General features: G+C 40.2%; 1 pseudogene; it reads left to right on the plus strand.

The window, feature by feature from the left end:
- Nucleotides 1-22,697, plus strand: part of LOC142761770 (A disintegrin and metalloproteinase with thrombospondin motifs like) — a 116,260-nt pseudogene that overhangs the window by 48,643 nt on the left and 44,920 nt on the right.

Raw genomic sequence — 22,697 nt, forward strand, 5'->3', positions numbered from 1 at the left:
CCCCGCACTGGCATCGTTCACGTTGTCCGTCTGAAGCCTTATCATACACCGGGCTCCCCTAACGCACATGTATCATGACCAATACCTCAGTCGTCTTTCTCCGGCTACACCCAGTAGGTGCCCTTGCCACGGAGGGTAATGGTGTGTGCCACTCACCTAGAGAACGAAGAAGTGAAGGAATAGGTTGTGCCTGCTCTCATCAACTTGGTATTTTTCTCGCATTACTGTAGGCCGTAAATACCATAAATAAACCCGTTTTTGTCATGTCCAAGTGATATTATCTTTGTATAAAAATATTTTATATGCACCCTGCAAGGTTAGGGAAGCACTGTCAAAAGCTGCAACCACTGCACTTCCGTCGCACGTTAAAAACCGCCATTGTCATTGAAGAACTCTCGATGGTCCAAACTTTTTCAGTAAATATTTCAGGAAAAAGAAAGAACAAGCTTTCATAGCGTTAGCATATCTTACAGTATAATCAGCATATTGCCAAAATTTGAGCTTCAAGGCCTCTTTCGACGCTACACTTCACTGTATTTAAAGTTTTCCATACTGCCTTGAAGGTAACATCGCTCTGAATATGTATTCAACCTTCACGACTACATTTAATAGCAAGTCGCAGCTCCAGCGCGTGTCATACAATTGCAGTTCCGTGGCCCCTTCGATGCCCTGTCGTGAGGGAGGGCGCCCCTAGCGGTTGCTCCTCTCCCTGGATCTTACTCTCCCCGAAGCTTCATGACCAGTACAAAGTATTGAAGAACTCTGGTATTCTTCGATGTGTGGTTGTACGTCCCAAAACGACCATTTCATTATAAGGAACGCTATTGTGTAGTACCTCGGAAATTTCAACCATCTGGTGCTAGTTAACTTGCACGGACGTCGCACAATACATAGTTCTCTGTCAATTCGGCTCTATCACACTGCGATCGCCACGGCGGACATTGTAACATTTTGTACCATTTGATTCCGCAGTGCAGAAATGAATGACATCGTGTGAAACCTATAAAAAATCTTTACTGCTACACTAAGTGTATTGAGCTTTGAGTAAGCGACCGCAGGAATAAAGGAGTAGAAATGGTCCCTGGGGGTCCTAATAAGTGTGGCCCTTAAAGCTGCACTAGCCGTGTTGATTCTTGCAGGAACCAATAAGCAATAATGGATGCTCTATCGATAGTCGACTTGTCCGCAGTAAGCGACCCTGATATGGCACCATGAAAGAGTTTATTCATATCTGTCATCAATTCACAATACCACATTTCATTGTTATCTGGACATGAATGCTCAAAAGCCTGTGTTGCCTGTAGCAACTGTATTACCGCGCAGCTTATCACTCGAATGTTGTCCGATTGCCGTTACGGAATATAGAAGCAGTGAGCAACGAGCATTAAGCAATACGACACATCGAAGAACAATGGTAACTCAGGCACACACACGTGGAGCTTCGCTTGGCTTTAATTTCCCATATAGAAAGCTTTGCTAAACTTCTTTCAGTATATCAGCTAAGCAACAGAAATTCAATTCGAAGCAATTGTGCCTTAGAAAAATCTAAGTAGTCTTACTAGCAAAACTTGCCACCAGTACAGCTTTGCGTGGGATTTCTTGACTTTAGAGACAACAATTGAATGGCTGACTACGCCTACAAGCAAGCCTTAATATGTTTTCTGAATGCAGGATATGCGTACGTGGGAGCAGCCTGTACAGCATGGAGAGTGGGCATGTCTCAAGAAAGAGTTAGTAGTTATTATGGAGTGTATGTCTACGCGCATGAGCTTGCACACAGGTACGTCGTACTGATCAATGTTCGTACCGTTTATAGGTTGCTATCATGCGCGTCGTAGCTTTGTAACCTAGAAATGCCATCAATAAAATCAAGTCATTGACTTCACAAGAATATTTATACTAAGGCTGTATACATGCAGAGCACGTGTCTTCTCAAGAAGGATAAAAGTGAATTTGCCTTTACAGTTGACTATTGTTTGCGTATTTTATTCCTGGTAGCGAAATATTGCAGAGAGCGTGAAAGAAGACGGCTCTTCACCTCTTATTATCTATATAACACGCCTCTTCCAATCTGCACTCACAGACAAATTTCCAGTCGCTAGAAACAGCTTGAGGAAACGCCGTCTCACATGACATACTACGTTCCGTTTATCTATAGCCATTCAGCTCTCGGTGGTTGCATTTCAATAAATACCACAGGAGTCCTTGTCCTTCGGATATCGCCGGGTGCAGAAAATTGTACAATTTTTCGCCTTGCTCGCTTCTTTTGTCGCAAGTTGTCGTTGGTTGCGCTCCTTTCAGCAGCCAAGGGCAACTTTAAAGAAGCAGCGACAACACGACAGTCATGCTGCAAATTATTCAGTACCTATGGCTCCCATCTTCGAAACCTCTTTGGACACACCCGATCATCTTATGGCTTAGAAACAGCTGTTCTCGGATGTATGTGCTCGGAAAACGTTGTCACTTCTGCGCTGCTTTGTTCAACCGGGTGCACCTGGCAATGAACCCAGAGCCTGTGATGCGTCTTGAGGTACCCTTCTCACAAGCAAGTGGTCGGCTCAGCCCACAAACCTCATCGACGAGCCAACACGCCACCGCACTACAGAGTTGATTTGCGCGTGAGAGCTAACCTCATTGTACATTGTGTAGTGCTCCTCCCTTGCCGTACCTTCATTCATTCATTCATTCATTCATTCATTCATTTTATTTCAAGTTCTCTTATTACATCAAAATACACAACACTGGTTAGACCCATAGCCACTGGCTAGTAGGGGGTCTAAATAAATATGCATTTAAAGGAACAGATTGTGTTAACAAAGCAGATATTTTATAGGTACACTTCAATCATACAAGAAAAAAATCGAAACAAAATATAAGAAGGAAACATATTTGTGATAAGTCATTTGCAGTATCTTGCAGCATTGTTCCATGCAAACAACGGATTGCATGTATACAATACATCGAATACATAAAGGTACGTATACCATGTCAAGTAGGATTTCGTTAGACATATAATCTATACATAACGAAGTGGAGATTACAACGAGGTTTGTGTTAGCGTACCTGTTCATTTTTCTGCAGAAAGTATTTTTTAAGAGCACAGGCAAAACTTTTGCTTTCTTTTATTTGGTATGATATATCATTCCAGACCTTTACTCCAGCAAATTGTAGCAATCGTTTGCCATAAACATTGTTAGTAGGCGGAAGATTGAAATTATGTAATGTGGCACGTCTGGTAAGGCGGCAAGAGGATGAAAAAAGTGATATATGAAAGGGCAGGTTTTAAGAAATGACATTAGAGACGGTAAGTGCAATTTTTTGCTGTCGTAAATTATCGAATGGTATGATTTCCATATTATGAAACAATGGCGCGTAGTGTTGATGATATCTAGCATTGTTTATTATTCGAAGTGCCCGCTTTTGTAGTATACGTAAGGGTTCTAGATATGTTTTAAAAGTCCATCCCCATGAATCTATGCTATATGTGAGGTGACAATGAAAAAATGTGAAATAGAGAATGCGGAGAATACTACTTTTAAAATAATTTCTAGCGGTTAATAATGTACTGCATCCAGATCCCAGTTTAGCGCATACAGAATTAATGTGGCTTTGCCAGTTTACCTGGCTATCGAGAATTACACCCAGATATTTGAATTCGTTCCGTTCGTCTTCTCAAGCACGCAGTTATTTATTGTAATGCAAATGGACTCATTACTTATATCTCGATAACGGGAGTGGAAAATAGTGTATTTAGTTTTCTTTGCATTCAGTGTTAGTTTATTCGCTATAAACCACTGACAAACATTTTTTTAGTTCTACATTACTTTTATGCTCGAGATCCCTTATATTGTCTGCAGTAACAATAACTGCTGTATCATCAGCGTACATTAGCATCTCTGCCGATGTCAATATGTTTGGTAGGTCGTTTACGTACAGTGAGAACAGTAAGGGTCCACGAACGGAGCCTTCTGGTACCCCTGTGTGTATATTTAACAGGGAGGAAGTGAGATTATGCATAATCACCATTTGTTGACGTTCGCTCATGTAACTAGAAAATAAGTCAAAAATTTTGCCACGTAAACCGTAGTGTCTTATTTCATTAGTAATATATCATGGTCAACTGTATCAAATGCCTTCTTTAAATCAAGAAAAACTACTGCTACAAGGAGGTTATCATTTATTGCTTCGTTAATTTTTTGTGATAGAGATAGTACAGCAGTGGCGGTGCAATGGTGCGCCCGAAATCCATGTTGCTCGGCGCATATTACACGATATTTTTCTAGGAAGACGCGCATCCGTTTTGCTAGAATTCTTTCAAATATGTTATTTATTATGCTTAAAACAGATATAGGTCTATAACTTGAGGGATCAGAGCGATCACCTTCCTTGTACACCGGTACTACTTTAGCAGTTTTCAGGCAGGATGGGTATGTTGATGTACGCAAGGAGTGGTTATATATATGGCATAGGATAGGGCCTAAGACGTCAATATTGTCTTTTACTATCCGCGCTGTGATACCATCTATCCCGCTGGCTTTATTGGTGGCTAAATTAGCAGTAGTGTTTTGAATTTCATCTAGACTAATGTTGTGTACCGCAAACGTATTCGGCAAAGACGGCGAAAAACATTGAGGAGTGGAGGAAGAAAACTGCATTGCTAACGTCGGACCAATTTTAGTGAAATAATGATTAAAGTTATCTAGAGATTGTGCATCAATAGAATCAGGTAGCACGCGTTGTCGTGGTTGATTGCCAACAACTTCGTTTACGATCTCCCAAGTTTTTTTAGAATTGCCCTGAGCTTGTTCTATTAGGCGAGAGTAATATTCCTTCTTTCGCTGCCTCGTAAGGAGCACGGATTTATTCCTGAATATTTTGAACTGGCCAAGGTAATATTTATTATTTCTATGTTTCTTCCATTTATGGTACCAAAAATCTTTCGTCTTCAGCAGGTCAAGGATTTCTGCTGTCATCTAAGGACATAGCGGGGTCTTATATGAGCGCACAGATACGTTTGAGCGGCTATTTCCAATGGCTCTGACAAGGAATTTTATTAAGTTCTGAAGTTCAACATTGACGTCATCGTTATATAGACTGTCAGGGTCATTGGCGAGAATGATGCTTCGCAATAAATTGTAATCTATTTTGCCCTCTGTTGTGATACATGGTGTGCTGCTTTTTCGTGTGTCATTTATGGAAACAAAGACAGGAAGGTGATCTGATATCGCTTCATCATAAACGCCGGCCTTCATATTAGATGTTATGTTCGTCAAAACATGGTCAATTGTTTTTGCTGATGTACTAGTTACCCTCGTAGGTATGTTTATTAGGTTACGAAAACTGAATGAGCTCAGTAATTGTGCGTAACTGGTATACTTAGAATTATGGGTGTCAATATTGATGTCTCCAACGATTACAACCGGGTTGCTATAATTCGCCGACAGATTAAAGAAAGTTTCTTCCATATTGTCTAAAAATCGGTCAATGTTTGAATTCGGGGGTCAATAAACGACGCCGATTATACCAAAAGAGTGTAGTCTAACAAAAAGAGCTTCAATATCAGCGGAGCTGCAATTCAGTGATGATAGCTCCGTAAAAGCGTAGCCCCTTTTGATTAAAAATGCGACGCCGCCGCCACGTGAACAAGAATCACGCTGATGCGACAGGGTTACATATCCGGGAACATGCACTGTCTCACCCTTCTTTAACCACGTTCCTTTAACCACGTTCATCTGAGCGTGCCTCTTCCTTCTTCCTTGGATTGGGAAAGAGGAAGTGTTTGACCTTTTCTATCAATTGGACTGTGCGGATTTACATTGTTTTCCCTTGCAGGGAATCTAGGGAAGACCCAGACAATAAAAAACGAGCGCCGAGGCACTAGAGGAGGCTACCATGAATCACTGAAAAGCTCAAATTATGCTACAAAACAACGACAACAACAACAACAAACAATAACAACAACATTGTGTCTTTTCATTGCGAAATTTTTCAATGCGCTTGTATACATAAACAACACACTAACAAAAATACAATCCTGTTCCAAAAACAAACTAGCAACTTCAAAAAACGCCAGGCCTGCGTGGAAGGCGCAGCACAGTCACAGCGAAAGCTCGAGGTGGGGCCTTAAAAAGCCTCTTAACACTCATTGGGTAACTGCTGTAAGCACTTTTGCTTGATACCCACTATAGCATTAATAATAAAACATTTTGGGTAGTAAGCCGGCATTAGTTATGCTATTTTTTGTCATTCTTGTTCTACACGTGGTATCTGTTAAACACTTGCAAGGAATTTTGTGTTAATTGTTCATGCAGTGGCTGACGACGATGATGAATTATGCCTGGAGTAGGCACGCGCCACAGTTAATATTAGAACAAGACCAAGCTTGTGTAATGGGCTGGAGAATCGGACGACCCACTCGGTACGCTATTCGCATTGCGCGATGACTACTTGTTCCTTCCTCTTTCAAAACGCTTAAAGTCGTATTTACGCGATTGCTGTCTCGACGCCAAGCTTGGCTGTGGCAAGTTTGCCAACATGTCCCAAGCAGCGGCATAGCTTAGTGGTAAAATACTGGGCTGGCGCCAACTCTACTGAAACGTTCCGCATATACGGATCCGTACATACGCAATTATTGGACTACGGAAAGCCGCATCATGCGGAAAGATGCGAACATCCGCAGCTTACGGAAAGCGCCATATCATGCGAAAAGATGCGGACATCCGCAGCTTACGGAAAACGCCATATCGTGCAGAAAGATGCGGACATCCGCAGCTTACGGAAAGTGCCATATCATGCTAAATTACCCGAAAAGCAGCTTACGGAAATCAGCATAATGCAGAAACCATGCAGCTATCTGCTGCATCTTGCAAAGATCAAATGGACATCCTAGATCTCGAGTAAAAGCAATTGGCCATTTACGTTGTTTGCAAAAGCAAGTACTGTGTAGAAATATATATGAATATTTCATTTTTATTATGTCGCATGAAGGTGAAGTATGTTTGCTATCTGAAACAGCCTTGATAAGTAAACAAAGGCTTGAAAGAAACAAATGTGTTGAGAAGCTACCTAATGAGGGGTTGAATCATCGGCATCTTTCTAATTGTCGTGATGCGGAAGCAAAATTACCTTTCAAATAAAATATATTACAAAACTACTAAATTAACATGCTAGCGATCATAAATGGTAGTTACATTGCAACACAATTGTGCAGTGTTCTATGCAAGACCTAAAGAACTTATGAAGTTATTATTATCAATAAAGAAGCGTTATTATACACACCAGCCCTGATACTATCAATATATTTTTTTATTTGTCTGTATGCTCCAGCTGTGAATAGTGACATTGCAGTGTTGATGGTACACAAATGAGGTGACTGCACCGTAATTTCACGAGCTCCACCTAAGCCACAGGATGGTGGCACAAAACACAATGTAACAGCAATTTTAGAATGAAATGTTTGAACATAAATAATAATCATAGCACTGTGAAAGTCTGGCGCTGTGTTTGTCTCAAGAACGCCTTGTGGAGATCGGCGAAATGCTGCTTGAGGCTCCGGCACCACTGTAAATTTGGAAGGTCACTGCCATAGAACTTATGTGTCCTTCATAGGCACCTGGAAATGAAAATAATTGGCACAAATAATGTCAGAGACACATGTTAGCACATTAGTTCACATGCACAAGAAATATAACACACAGAATGAAACTGAAAATGTAAGGCACACAATCCTTCATGTTATGCATATGGGAATAATAGAAGGAATGAGTGTATAAATTAGTTCTGCCACATCAAAGAAAACAGCATGCTTATCACAGTGAAAATAACTAGGTTGTCACGATTTTCAATGGTAAAGATAATCGATTAATATGTCCTAATGAAATTATGATTTAAATGCTCTCTGCACAGTAAAACTTTAGAAACTGCAAGTGAAAGCCCTCAATGTACATTTATTAGTGTGTGCATGTACATATGCTGCCTTTATACTATACAGTTTGTGCACAAAATTGGCATCTTGAACAATTTTGGGAGTTAAACCTATGCAACTTATGAAGGTTAAAATCACCATGAAAGCAAGCAGGACCAGGCGGGTGCCAATAAAAATCTCTGAAAGCCAGATAACTATAATCGAACTTCACACATAAAGGGGAGCAAGAGTAAAAAAAATTCGGCTGCTGACCCGCAGGTCGCGGTATCAAATCCCGGCTCCATTTCCGATGGAGGCAGAAATGCTGCAGGCACGTGTGCTCAGATTTGGGTGTACGTTAAAGAACCCCAAGTGGTCGAAGTTTCCAGTGCCCTCCACTACAGCGTCTCTCATAATCATATCGTGGTTTTCGGACGTGAAACCCCACATATAAATCAAGAATAACAGAAATGAACTGCCAACAGAAAAGTTGGGTGCATGTGCTATCTGTAAGTGCTTACACCTTACTACATACAGCATGCTCATTCCATTTTAAATACCGATATTGAAAATAACTGCTCTATTAGGAATGCAAAAGGTAAGGTAGAACTGAACGACTCTACAAAAAGTGACCCTATTCTGACATCACGTTTTCTTATAAAAAAATTGACTAAGACTCTGAAATATCATTATGCAAAGAAAAATCTTCAAAAGAACAATCAAGTTTGAAGTCATATATTTTTAATATGGCTACTATGACTATAACCAAGATATCGACCTCAACATGGCTAATGTTAGTTTTTAAGGCCTATGTTCACCAGACAATGAACTATACCACGAAAAACACAGCGTTCAGGCAAAGCACCACACAAAAAAAGAAAGCAGTCCTTTTTGTTATTACCTACAATGCCTTTAAAATGGTATTTTTACCCCTACTTTCCACTTTTTATCTAAGTAACTGGTGTGAAACAAGTTAGCTGAAAATACACTGTGCCTCCAAAACCTGTTGGTTGAATCTGAATTTTTAAAAAATGATGAAGCTTGCACTAAATTAGGCTCCACAAGCCTTGGAACAGCGAGACTGCATGACTCTTTGGACTACTTTGGTTACTTGTGTTTTGTTTCTGGGCCTAAGCATAAAGACAAGGGCTTAACTGAATTGCTGCTAACAAACAAATGCTTTCGAAATTGCGCGAGCATCAAAGGATGCTCAGACATTTGTTGTTTTTCGCACTGCGCTATTCTACACCAAACATACAAACCATACTGCCTGGCGACCATCACAGATGTATAGTTTAAAAAATGATGGTAATTTACTCTTCTCAAAATAGTTATTTGCAGAAATGTTTTGAAGAGAAAAAAGTAGTGGTCTTGTGCGTACCTTCAGAATTTCGCAGAATGTCGTGCTGGTGTTATTTGTGAGAAAAATTTCAAAGTACCGCTTTTTCTTGCCATATCAAATTTGATCTACATATTAAGTAAAGGTGCTAGCTTCTTAAAGTATATGAAGCCGAGTAAAATTAGTGCAACTTTTCCGCTACATAGGCTTTGAAGAATTCAGCCAAACTGTTTATCGTTTGCATTTCTTGTATGGCAATACTGCACTTTGTATGAATATTTGAGCCACAACTACTCACTGCACAGAAGTTATATTTCACGAAAAAAAATAATGTTAGGTCCAGATTACAGATATCACTATATAATCGTTTTTGTTCACCATGAGAGGCAACTTGAGCTGTGTGTTTGTCTAATTGAAAATTACTTTTATGAGTAAGTTGAAAGCAAATAAACAGTTCTTGTTATATGGCAAATGTTATCATTACAATTTTTGTTTAAATGAGGAAAACGATTTTTGAAGTCTTTTATTGAGGGCCATGGGGAACTTCGGAACGGAAGCTGTCGTATATAAATGCAGAAAACAGCCATCATAAAAAAACTTTAAAAATTTATTTCTACTTTAAGAGAAAGTGTAATCATATAACTTGCCATATAAAGAGAACTGCTTCCTTGCTTTTGATGTGGCAAAAAAATTGCACTAATATTACTGAGCTTCATGCACTACACACAATCACCTTTACTTTATACCTAGACCGAATTTGGTGTAGAAGAGGCAGTATTTTTGAAACATTTTTTACTTTTTACAAACAACACCCAGACGACATCCTGGGAAGTCCAGAAGGCACCAACGTGGCCTAATATTTTGTTCTCTGCGATATGCTTTAGCATTTTGCTTTTTTTAGAAAAATACAGTAAACGAGCACAATATTTTTTTTTTCAAAACACATTTAGGACAGTTGGCTAAATGGCTGGGATGTTTGATGCGTAATTGCCTCACTGCCAGCATTTGTTCTTCCGAAGCTCAAGCTATCACCTCTCTGTTACTGCCTCCCTCACATACAATGCCTGCATAAGAAAGAAAAAGAAAGGCAGGTCCGACAAAGTTCACAAGGCAAGATATTTTCATGTTGTATAAATTCATTACCATAAACAGCAGCAAAATAACATTCATTTTGAGTAGTTCAAGACACAAGCTATATACCAGCATACTAAAAGCCAAGCACAAACTTTTCTTTGAACATGTGTGGTATAGACAGGAAGCACTTATTGCAAGACTGATCAGTCTGTAATTAACTGAATGAAGTACAATGCACTGTTCAATCCAACACCACATAGGCATCTTTGCTATAGCAAAGCCATGTGTCATTGATTCATGCACTAGATGGGACAATGCAAATGTAACAAAAAAGGTGAAAAAAGAAAACAAGGGGAAAAAAGAAGAAAAGGGGGATGCAAAGTAGGAGCAGTGTAGCACTACTTTTACTTTGCATCCCCCCTTTTCTTTCTTCTTTTTTCTTCTTTTCAATCATTTATCTTTTTTTTTTTGCTTCCCTTACCCCCCACCTCCGACAGGAGAACACTTTGTATCAGCGCAACCTAACTTGAAAAGAAGCAAGGGCTGCACTTTTCTGCGTTATAGGTTTTTTTCAGTCAAACATTTCCAACAGGCACACACGCCTACACCAAAAGATGATGTCATTACTGACCCCATTTAAATGAACATGCCAAGGATGACAAGGTGACTTCTAAAAAATAGGTCCTCCTATCGCAACATCGGCCAGCCTGTCTGAGGTACTTCCACTGTTCACCCTGATTACCCCACTAGATGTTTCCATCTGTCGACTCACATCTTCATTTTGGATAACACTAAGACGAGCTTACATTGATAAATACGCACGAAAGTTTAGTGATATATCATGTGTCAGATTAAGCAACTCTGTTAAAAATTATTGATAGCTTGCTTCCAGGCTTTTTCTACTGTAGCCTGAAACTTCGTAATGTCTTCTATGCACAAGAACCAGATTGACAACGTAATGCACAACATGCTTAAAAATACTGCGAGGAACATGATAACGACAAAACGACCGGCCACCCAAATTTTTCGCTGTACATGTTTATAATAAGTTCATGTACACCCAAAAGAGGTGCTTATAATACAAGTCGAAAAAACCTACAAGTAGAGCCTTGGAGCCTTCTGGAAGTAGACGTGTTGCATTTTTTCTGTGGAGGGCTTTACACCCATAAGTGTGGAATAAAACTCCTGTATATTAAGAATGTTGGCAGCTATCAGTTATAGAAAAACCTAATGCAGCTAATCTTCCCCGACACATCTGTACATTTAGAGAGGTGACGTAGCTTCTGTGATTGTGGCAGTAACTCCAACAGGACCAGTGCGAAAATTGGCACTACTTGGCTAGACAACTGTCCAAACATGCCTGCCCGACTCCCTCTAGCCATCCCGGCTGATTCTGACACATAATTTCTTAACTGCTGGCTGGACAAAAACAAAACCACTGAAGCACTCACAATACACACCGTGAAGTTCCTCTGGAGTGGTCAACTTCGTCTTTCTCGATGAAAGAGCAGCACAGTGTACTGATAAGGCACTCCTTGCAATGGTTTTCAATGCCACACAGTGACCTTGCTGTTCCTGTCGAAGAGAGCTTCGGGAGCTTGGAGGGTGCTTGCTCTTTTCTGGGGGCTGCTGCCGCTCCTCGTTTTCTGCTCAAGGTCAACCTGCACAAAGTTGTAGACGAGGCTTTAAGAGTTGTATATAATATTATGCAAATTTTCGCAGAACACACATTTTCTCGTGGCACACTGAGGAATTTCTTATAAAACTTCAGGCTTCGCATATGCAAACATTTACAATCGATCCGAAGATGCATTCGACTCTAAAGGAGCAAGTTTGTTATGTAGTGTATATAAAGAAAAATCATTCAGCACAACCGCAACTACAGTTGCACACGAAAACGACATTTTACACGATCCTGTTTATTTACATGGTCCATTTTATTTTATTTACACGGTTCATGTTACACGGTCCTGTTTTACACGATCTGGTCTGCATGAACTCTTGAACCGGGCACCATATAGAATGAAAGACACACACAGAGTTTGAGACAAACCTAGTTTCCCATGGAGCATCCTCTTGCACTATAACAACACATCTCAATTTAGTTAGTTGGTCAGAACGAGGTGAAAACAGCTCGCACTTGAAAAGCACGGGCAGATAGAATGACGCCTGCATCCTGTGCTCCCTGTACATTCTCGTTAAGGGTGCAGTTTTCGCCTTATCCCTATGCAATTTCGCATTTATAACATTGTTCGCTACATAATCATTGTGGCATTAAAGTGTGTGATACCGTCATGTGTATCCCATGTAATTTATAAAAATAGAATACAAGATAGCTTGATTCAAAAATAACAAAGTGCATCCAGTGCCATGTCCTCTAGCCATTCTTTAGGCAAGTGGCAGAATGATTTATTCTTCAAAACATATCTTACTTGTAACCACTACAAGAGCAAACTCGTACACTGGCACATTCTGTTTGCCTCTTCAGATTACAAGGTACCTTTTTTACACAAGAAAATCTTCAAGAAGAATAGAAGTGTTGTAATTGTGAAGAAAGAAAAGTAGAAGGAAAAAAAGATAACCTGCCCTGTACAGGGACCGAGCCTGCGAACTTCGAATAACATGTCCGATGCTCTATCAACTGAGCTACCATGGCGGCTATCTCTCTTCCATTTTGTACGGTATATATGTGCATTTATACATGGAATAGTCAGTCAGCGCTGCCTGTTACCATTATGGAGAGTGTGGGACACCTTTTTTTTGCCTAGTGGCAATTACATTACGATTGCAATTACGTTACGAATACTTCCGGTATCCCTATACTTCTTTGGCAGCATTATGCATCTGTCAGTTCTCAGAAAATCTGGTAGTCACAGGAGGTGGCAATGGTTCGCCCTCCCACCTAAATGCGTGTACTTGAACACATGCACAACTGATCAAAAAAAAAACAAGTCACACACCACTAAGATTACTGAGATTCACTGTTTCAGATTCATGAGTAAAGGAAAGAACTATAAATTTAAGGGTTTGTTGTCTTTGTTGAACACATTATAATGAGAACTAGCAGAAAATGATGCCAAACAAACTATAGGGGATGTTATCAAAAGTAAATTTAACAAAATTGTGAAAAGAAAAGTGAACAAAAACGTAACTTGGCAACGTTTTTTGACAATTGAATTGACATTACTTTTTATAACATCCCTATATTTTACTGGGTAATGTTGTCGGGTAATTCTCATTATTAGAGTGGTGAGTAGGCTGACAAAGAAAGCAAACGGCATTGATACTTCTTTTGAACACCTAATAGTTTGAGGGCCTTAAAAGAGCGGAAGCTACTTTCAGTAGACCAGAATATTTAGTTGGAGCGAAAAAAAACGTACACACATTTTTACCAGGCTTTTTAACACATCTTGAGACATAAAAGTGTATGCTGACAGTAATGTTAAGTACTATTACTTTTGTCACACTATGCACAGTAGCAGGTGTAGTTAGAGTGGTGATAGTGAAGGTTTATTCAAGCACGCCACCAACTGCGTTCACATCAATGGTCGCGTATTTTAAAAATAAACCTGCTGTATAATAAAAAAAAAGTTTAGAGCATTTATGTTTTTATCCAAATCAAGTTAAACCGACTGGGTTAGCAAACCATTTGTTTACCTAGTATGTAACTGCAATTATGGGTGCCAAACCACCTCCAATTAATTTTTAACATTTAACTTATTTTTTAACTGCAGCAGCACAACTAGCTATGGGTGCCCAAAAATAGCTAGAAACAATACCTTTACCTCTATGAACCTTTTGGAAGTGTTCAGCTTCTCAATCCTCACATTACAGTATTTTTTTTAAATACGTGTTTGTGTGCCTACTACTCTTGCTCCTTGCACAGTGAGGAGGAGCACATGGCAAGACGTGACAAGAAAGAAGCATAGCGAAAAAAAGCGAAATAAACGAGGATCTCTTTTGAATCGTACAATGTGTGTAACATCACTATTGCGACAACATATAGACAAATTATCACTGCTATGCATCGATTGTAGAGTCATACACAGTTGCAACACCACGACTAAATATCAACCTTGTGTTGGTTTAGGATCCCTTTATAGTGGCAAGCTAATGATATCTGCATTTGTTTAGCACACTTGAGATGCAGCGAAATGTGATACGGTAATCTCATTTAGAATGCACGTCATGTGGCTTCATTGTATATGTGGCCACAAGTAACTCTGATTGCAAAGCAATATGGCAGAGCCTAAACAGACGTCACCGACCACTCCAATCTGAACTTGCCTTTGCTACTTGCCCATTATCATCCCAGCAAAAAATGAATAATTCAATCTGCTACGGATATGTGTTAGCTTATGCTAAGGACCAAGTATGAAGGGTGTTTTGTCATTATTGAGATCAGTTATTTGTTCTATTTGTTCAAGAACACTTGCTGTCAAACACAAATACATTGCTGTCGAAGCATCAAGACTCAAATATAAAGCAAAAAGAAGTGTCTCTTTAAAAATTACAGGCCACAAGGTGCAAGATAAATATTTTATATACTTGGGATGTAAGGCACGCACAAGAGGTGCTGCCATATTATACTTTTCCTTGTGTTAAAACCTGCTTGCTTCACTCACCCAACACATCTGTAAAGATGCCGTGAAAACACCAAGGAGCTGATGCAGCAAGGTTGAACACATGTCCAGGGATTCCACCATTTCTAAGCAGCCCTACAGTCTCCACAGTCCTGCAACCATTTGTAAGATATAGTTCTACCCAAAGTTCTTGGTTTACAGACACACATGCAAGACGCATAGCCACTCTATAAAAAGTTTGCATGATAATGCGCTGGGTAGCAAAACGAATGCCAATATCAAGTATCCCGGCCTGCCACTTCTTTCTTTCCGTTCTTAATTAATCAATCCATGGTTAATGAATGTTCTCCCAATGTGAAGTGTACTGGCAGTCCGGTGAATAATTACAATGTATTTCAAACACAGTCCAATTCATGGCAAGTAAGCATGCAATAGCGTTTCGTCAGCTGTTCGAGAAAAGAGCACGAAGTTTAACTGAAACCCATGTTTTTTATAAACACCATTCAATTTGATATAAAAGTTGTGAGCATTATGTGAAGGAACACGGATTAATGTTTAATCAATGATTTCTTATAATGTACTGATATGAATGCAACTAACTGAATATGAAACGATAATTTTTGCTTGAGAATTTAGAGTTATGAACACTATCGCACTTGCCAGCTGCATCTTGTCCAAAACAGCGGCAAGATAGGCTAGTTTCTGTAGGTGAGCAGTAATGAGCAGTGCAAATTAACAACAAAAAACACCAGTAACAACAGTATGGAGCAAGCACAGACTGCCAACTGTGTAATTTCTTGCACAAAAGTTCGCCTGAATATCAGTCAGACAACTCGTGCAAATGAAGGTCCAGTTGGGAATGAACAAGTTACGAAATCAACAATGCCTGCTTTCACTAACAGGACCCTCATTCACATAAAGTATGCAGCAATAGGCCCCTACCGAGGTACGTCACAGCATGATGTCACTGGCACATGTAAAAGGTGTGGTTGGAAAACACTCCCGCTGGTGGCTCAGCCCGGTACAGTCGTGCGGTGCTTGGGGCAAGTTTTAATTTTTCAAAGCTTACACTTCACGTTACAATATCGACATTAGCTGTAGTATGTGTCAGCAAACATCTAGCTGTGTGGTAAACTGTGTGGTAAAACATTTGCCACGCTGTCTGTTTATCTTGAAGAAGTGAACACACGTGGTGGCCTGTGCGAGGAACAGCGGCATAGTCTTCAAAAATGTGCACTGTTGATTGCGGCATGCAGTGTGCATTGAAAAGTATTGAGAATATTGGTTCAACTGAGAATATTGTGTGTGGTGTGTGCAGTGTCAATAACAATGTGTCTTGTTTGCGAAGACGTTAGCACTCATGGCAGGGACCGGTCAATGAAAAAACTTGATTCGACATTTTAGTCAAGGTAAATATGCACTTGACGCGACCATCTGCGAGTGGGTACATCTCGGTGTTTGCGCTGTGTGCAGAAAAAAATTGCATGGTCACCGGGCTGGAAGATACCATTTGCTGAAGCTGCATGTATGAATCGCCCCGACGAGTACGCAAGCCCAATAAAGGTATAACTTGTCTTATCGAAGGCCTCATATGTCTTCATGTAATAAGCATAGATTCTTGTTTCACATATACTCAGTACCTTTACCGCTCGATATTCATGAAGTAACAACGCAAACAACAAGTTTGTGTGTTAGGTCCTAAGGGAGCAATGTAAATATGCAAATAAGTTGTAGGTGTCAGATTCAGCGATGTAACTGCGCAAAAGATTACGTATATATTAGGCCACAGGTTTAGAATCGCATACATCTCAGTGGTCTATCAGGAACGTCACAAACAACTTCCTTGCCAACCAGCCCTTGCACAGAGGGAGGGAATGGCTGGCACGGTGCTCAAAGTGACGTCACACTATTTGCAAGCATAGAGAGGTTTCTTACTTAGGCAACATTTTGCACAATATATTTTTTAGATGCAAGACTGTACTCGTCCACATTGATCAGTATATACAGATGTCTTTTGTTGTTACTTTGTGCTGTGAATTACTAGGCATTTAGTCACCATGATCTTTAAAAGCTAATTTCAGTGTTCTCTCTCATATTGCTGACAACTGTGTTGTTGCATAAATTGGGCAAAAAAGCAACACAGAAAGGCTGTCACAATAAATACACCAGCATGGGTATTCTCCTGCAAACAAAAGTCGGCACTGGTCCTGTCATTACCCGTCTTCCTTCTCTCTTTGCCTTGTTTGTGCTGAAACAGCCAAACACCTGATGAGTTTAGATGAGAAATATTAACGCATCAAAACTATAAGTGCTTGCATCAGATACTACACAACAGCGTGATAACCGCACCCGTGCCACACAGCAGCGAAACATATTTTGAACATGCTAGCAGAGTATTATTTTATAAAAAGCAACTCTGGCAGATTACAAAATCTCACATTGTGCATGCAAGTTTTCTTCAAAGTCAGGCGTACAATGTAGGTGCTGGCCGGTGCATTATTAGTTACAAGCAAAAGCGTCTTGCAGGTACACATGCAGATTGCACGAACACCTCTTTCTCTCTCTACACTAGGCACACACATTATATCTTTTAACAAGCACACGCCACTGTTTAGGGGCATAATAACGCTCTACCGTGAACGTATGCTAATCAACCCACTTAGGCAGTTGGCTAGGTGAATCGAGCCAAGTTACAAATTGTATCGCCCGCGAACGTAAACAAAATATTGATTTGCATCAAATGGCACTGCAGGCTTCGTTTAATTAACAACGTAGCAAGCGCCGTGTGCGTCTTCCTCACTACATTGCACATATGAAAAAAATCAATCACCATACACATGCATGTTGCTCCAGTTTTCTCGAATTAGCTCCAGTAAGACCACGCCGAAGCGCCATGGCTCTGCTGGCGTTAGCGTTGTCAAAACGAATCGGCAACAGCACTCGCAAAGGCGCATAAGGTTGCCGTTTCACGACGCCTCGTTCGAGTGCAGCAACACGCACTTGCACTGAGTGGCATACTTGGTATACATAAAAAAGTGTCCCCCTTACCTTTAGTTTCTTTCACACTGTCCTGAGGGAAGCAACCACAGGCGTCAGCCGTCACCTCGGAGTCCTTCAAGCGCCCGCCCAACCCGCCGATTCCTTGGACGACTCTAACTTGATCCGCACTCGAACAACCGCGGGAATAGGGCGCAATCTTAGCACTACACACGAACGAGGAACGGCGCTTCCTTGCGTAAATTTAACATTTCGTGCTCTCGTGTGTAGCAGCGCGAACACATGAGAGACGCACCCAAACGGCATGCCCCCGGAAACAAAGACAAACAACATGTGGCTTTAACTGTGAATGGATTTGGCTTGGATATCTGTGTGAGGAAAAAAAACATCTGTCGCTGCTATAAACGGAAAAAAAATTTATGTGATCTGGCAAAATAACTTTCAAAGTGATGAACGGTTATTCAAAAAACAAGTTACAAGTTAGGAATATTTTTCGCAGGTCTTTGTTTTGTTTTTGTTCTAGCAGACGACAGCCTCCTACTGCTTCTACGACAGACGTAGTGCGGTTTCACGTTCGGTGCGTGTCGCCGACGCAAAGCTCTACAGTAGTGATATCAGAGTTATGAATTCTCAATGAATCATAGGATGGCTACAAAGCAGTAACATTTTGACATAGTGCAGTATGCAATCTTTCAAGGTATGACATTTCTTTGCTCTGAAGCAAATCGAAGCAAGCCGGCCGGCGCAATCAGCTGATGTCGCCACTACGCGAGGCATGGTCGTGCGCAATAGCGTCGCGCCCCGCGCTTGATTTGTCATCAAGTGATAGAGCTACTAAGTGGAATATAGCTAGATGCAGGGATTAATGGCGTATCACTATAATTCCCTGTGGTGGCTGACTCAATCGCAAGAGAGCCCCGGGAAACAACCTTCAACTGCTCAAGCTTGTGTGTGGGTGTAAAAATACTTGATTTCATCCGCGGCGGGGCAGCAATCTATAGTTGAAAGACATGCGAAAAGCATGTGACGTATATACAATCACAAAACATATGCACACAACAATAGATACGATCGCATATCGTACATAAATATGCCAACACATAGCGTGTAAGAAGCAAATATATATACATAACCTAAACTCATTACACTGTTCAGCACGAATAGTTCTGTAAGTTAACGCACTCAGTTCACGTACGCGAGCACAACAAAGTGGCGCAGGTTCGAGTCCCGCGATGTCAAAACTTTTTTTTGCAACGTTTTTATTGTACTGCTATTTTTTCTAATGCCTTAGGTTCTAAAACAAAATAAAAGCAATATTGCGTTCAAGTACGTATGTGGGACTGTGTTTTTTGCGCAACAGTTATTAGTATTTTTATTTTAATTATTATATTTTTATTTATTTCATAATATAACAAAATTAAGGACTAAGGGGACACATTGGGTCTGCTTGATTGTGAAGGGACTCGAGAACTGAGAAAACTCAAACCAAAAAATTTATTTGAGAAAGAACTGAGCATTTCACAGCCGGACCAGTTTCTTCAAGGGTAGGCCCTAGGTATGCACGAGACTTGCTATATGACTCATCTCAAGCTGTGGCAGTTGAGGGAAGGCAATATCACCGAGAAGCAGTTTCGAAATATATTGTGGTGGATGTTTTTTGATTCCTCCAAAATAAGGGCTGCACAATTGTGATCGAGCCAAACCAAGAATTGCGGGCACGAAGTCATGAGACAGAAAATGAATAATGTTGATTGTTCGAAAAATTGCCCTTAATAAAGGAAGAGGTATGGAGTGCTACGTAGCTTAACTCGCAGTAGGAATTTTATATATACATATAGATAGTTTAAAATGGACAATGTTGCACACACAGATATTGGTTAAATTTCTTTGCAGCACAGTTGAAGCATCTATGTAGAACTGAAGCATCAAGAGAAGCTCATGCGTCTTCACTTTATTGCGCTTTACATAGCTTGTATGCGTCCATGCAGCCATGATATGATATATTTTAAAGCATTTGTTTCACCTATAATCTTCTTATTCATTAAAGCTGGCCCATAAGTTATGTCTTATGTAGCACTACATTTGAAGCGTAATCTGCATGGTGGTCTGAAACAATGCTTTTGAAAATCTCAAAACGACCCAGCTCTATACACGACCATTCATGCATCAATGATAAGCACCATTATGTGTCCGTACATATCAGTTGTGCTCTCACACTTAATTATTTTTCTGACCACTCCCTCTGCCCCTACCTCGTTTCTGTCACGAAGCTGTGGCAAGTTGTGTATAGGTGTATTTATATTGTTGGAGCACATACTATCAATAAAAAATTATTTTTAGGCTACATGCAATTAGTTTTCATAGATTTTCATTTCTTTTGTCGGTGCTCAGGAGAGCTAAGCTCATGGTCGATATTTTAAAATGACATTTCTCTTTGCCAATGTTAATGAGAACAGTTTCATTATTATTGACAAGTTCATTCACATTGAATTTAGTTCTCACTATTACTGTTTCTACCAAAAAACGAGCCCTTGAAGTTATGCTTTTTTTGCTTGATTTGTTTTCGTGTGACAGCATGCAAGTAAAATGACAGTTATTGTCATTCCTTGTGAACGACACAATTTCCGTGTGACAGGCTTTAGCACCTGGTCATCTGCAGAAGTTGTATTCATTCTGGAAAAGGGCGAACAGCGGTGACTGACAACACAGACTAGCCTGCGTTATTCTTTTGTACTATATATGTCACTGTGCATTCATTTAAAACTTTATAGAGCTCTGATTTCCTGCTGAAAATGTGACAACTGTAGAGTTTCCACATTTTTGCAACAATCCACATGCCTTTCATACACTATTGCACATTTTCGTAAGCACCTTACAAAATCTGTATATTTCCGTAAGACCTTACATTCTGCATTTTCCTTATGAAAGCTTCTGCACGCTCCAAACACTTTCCTTATCCTTCCATATCTTCTATAATGAACTCTTCGTATGCTCCATAGGTTTCCTTATCCTTCCTTATTTTCCGTAAAACTCACTCCATCCACGCCATAAAACTTCCTTATCCTTCCATATACTCCATAAAAAGCCTTCCATATATGCCATAAATTTTCCTTATCTTTCCGTATACTCCACGAAAAGCTTTCCGTATACGTCATACAATTTCCTTATCCTTCCATATACTCCATAAGAAGCTTTCCGTTAATGCCATAAAACTTCCGTATATTTCCATGAAACTCCATATTTTTTCATATGTAGCATAAGGAAATGTTACGGAGTCCATATATTTTCCGTAAGATTTCATACGGAACGTTTCAGTAGGGAAGCGGACCCTGGTTTGAGATCCACTGCGCAATTGCTTCTAGTCGTTTTTCCTAATTCGTGTGTCATTGGTTACAGACACCGGCGGTGGCGTTGGACAACTACGGCGCTGCGCGAGCTTCGAGCTGTGATCTCATAACAGCTTTCGCTATAAAAGTTTTGCCCGAACCACTTAAGGACACTTGCAGACACACCGCACACTTTATAGGCATGCTCGTTCATGCCAAACTCAAAGCAAAACCAGGACATCTGCTCCTTGTGGTCACTTCAGATGCTCTACTTGCAAACGTATTCACCAGGCTAACAGAATAAAAACCACAGTATTAGATTGCATTCACAGGGCACATCGAGGTTCAACTGCACTTGAAACAACTTAACATATATACTTTACAGTGTCACCTAGAAAAGAACAATATATAGGAAAGACTCGACTGCCACCATGCACACACAAAATACACTTTACCAAAAGCAGTAGCTGGCTACTGTTCGCCACTACAATAGCACCCACAATTTCTACGAATCCAAAGTTTCCATTCTACAAGTTTTCAATCAGTACGTGAGAAAGTTACATAGAACCGTATTTGTTAGACAAGTATAACTATCTAAAGCTATCAGGAATCAATCTAATACGTGGCTGTCTGGAATAACTAAAAGTCATTGCAGAATTATTATTATTGACAGATATAAATTACGCTTTACTTCCAAATAACTATGACGACTAGAACAAACAATCACTCGTAGCCTGCATACATATTGCACTACTAATGTTGTCTTTCAATTTGTACAATTGACATATATACGTGGAAGGCAGGAAGAAAACTAGACCTGAATGTTTGTATATATGATGTGTGCATATACTACTGTTCTGCAGCCTGTATTTCTAGAATTTTCTAACCATTGCCATCCTCTTCTTAAGATTGTAAGATCACTTGATCACTTCTGCGCCCGCATTTTCAACGTGGTCACATCCCCCCAAAAATATGCGCGTCCCTTGTTTTCTAATTTCCTTTTCCCTAGCTGACATGTAGCTTAATGTCTGAGGCAATTCCCCTCAGCAGGCAACCTATGGTGACACTTGACACATTTGTCGGCCAATAAATTACCCCATTCTTCACGTAGTCTGAAGACACCCCTTCAAGTATCACTAGCCATTGACATTTTGTTTTTTGAAAGTAAGCCACCCGCTTCTTTTTTTTATTGCATTTATTTTTCTGCTTCCCAATTGTGGGTGGTTGTTTGAAAATAGACAGACGCCATCATGGTCTGCTACTTTTTCAGTAGCTGCACGTGGTGCCCGTCTGCGAGTTTTAGAAGTTTCATGCTCTATTATTTCCGTCATTCGTGTACGCAGTGGCTTTCATTTTGTTGTAGCATTACTATTTTCGTCTCGCTTTCCGATCCCCCTCCCCCCACTTTTTTCCTTCAATTTTTTCTCTGTTCAACAACATAAGATCTAGAAGTTAGGTAACGTGACCGGTAGCCC

Source organism: Rhipicephalus microplus, chromosome 2 (genome assembly GCF_043290135.1).
Source record: "Rhipicephalus microplus isolate Deutch F79 chromosome 2, USDA_Rmic, whole genome shotgun sequence".
In the NCBI taxonomy this organism is placed as follows: Eukaryota; Metazoa; Arthropoda; class Arachnida; order Ixodida; family Ixodidae; genus Rhipicephalus; species Rhipicephalus microplus.